At 43.6% G+C, this 1,318-nt stretch overlaps 1 pseudogene; it reads left to right on the top strand.

Moving 5' to 3' along the window:
- Positions 1–248: 248 nt before the first annotated feature.
- LOC120944838 lies at positions 249–508 on the top strand (annotated as a pseudogene).
- Positions 509–1,318: the final 810 nt, after the last annotated feature.

The raw sequence follows: 1,318 nt of genomic DNA, 5'->3' as shown, positions 1-1,318 counted from the left end.
TGCTGTATACACTGCTGTATACCCCTCCTTTTTTTTAGGTTGCTGCGATTTTTTTTTTCCCGTACCTGCCCCCTTTTTTCTCAATTTCAATTGCGACGCTGTTGTTCCCCCTTTTACATTTCTTGCTTTTATCAAATGTACCTCTAGCCATTTCCTGCCCCCCTGGGGATGTGTTCTCGGAGCATTCAGCTGGGAAATTCTTTCTTCTTTTCACTGGTATGTAGATCAGCGGTGGCTTCAGCGGCAGAATGAGTTTGCCACTAAACCCAAAACCATTCCTCAATGGCCTTACTTGTAAGCCAGTAATGGTAAAACTGAAGTAGGGTATGGAATACAAGGGATACTTTGTCTGTGTTGATGACTACATTAGTATGCAGCTTGCCAATACAGAAGAGTATATTGATGGAGCATTGTCTGGACATCTTGGAGAAGTTCTAAAAAGGTGTAATAATGTATTGTATATATGAGGATTGAAGAGGAGGAAAAAGATGACGAGATGAGAGAATAAAGCAGTATTCAAATTAGACATGTGCAAAATAAAAATATTTGTTGGGCCAGATTCACATAGAGATACGACGGTGTATCTCCTTATACACCGTCGTATCTCTGATTTACTTTGGTCGTATCTATGCGACTGAGTCATAGAATCAGTTACGCATAGATATGCCTAAGATCCGACAGGTGTAACCGTCGGATCTTAGGCTGCAATTCCAGGCCGGTCGCTATGTGGCGTTTCGGTTTATTTACGCAACGATTATGCAAATGAGGAGATACGCCGATTCTGAAACGAACGACCGCCCGCCGCTTTTTTTTTTACGTCGTTTGCGTTCGGCTTTTTCCGGCGTATAGTTACCCCTGCTTCTATGAGGCGCAGCCAATGTTAAGTATGGCCGTCGTTCCCGCATCGAATTTTGAAATTTTACATTGTCTGCGTACGTCGATTCACAAAAGCGCTGGACGCAAGTTACGCTCACGCCTAAACCAATGACGTCCTAGCGACGTCATTGGGAGCAATGCACGCCGGGAAAATTCGCAGACGGCGCATGCGCAGTTAAATCAGTGCGGGGACGCGCCTGATTTAAATACTACACTCCCCCTAGCCGCAGAATTTGAATTCCGCCGGGGGATTTAAGATACGCCGCCGCAAGTTTTGAGGTAAGTGCTTTGTGAATTAGCATTTGCTTTAAAAAATTGTGGCGGCGGATCTTAAATCACATAGGTTACGCGGATCTAAAGATCCGCTAACCTATGTGAATCTGGCCCGTTCTGTTTAGTTTTGAGTCATTATTTACATACATTTGTTTAGTTAAATTTGTTT

The sequence above is a fragment of the Rana temporaria genome, chromosome 7 (assembly GCF_905171775.1).
Source record: "Rana temporaria chromosome 7, aRanTem1.1, whole genome shotgun sequence".
Classification (NCBI taxonomy): Eukaryota; Metazoa; Chordata; class Amphibia; order Anura; family Ranidae; genus Rana; species Rana temporaria.
Note: the sequence above shows the minus strand (reverse complement) of the source record. Positions and strands in the feature narration are given on the sequence as shown.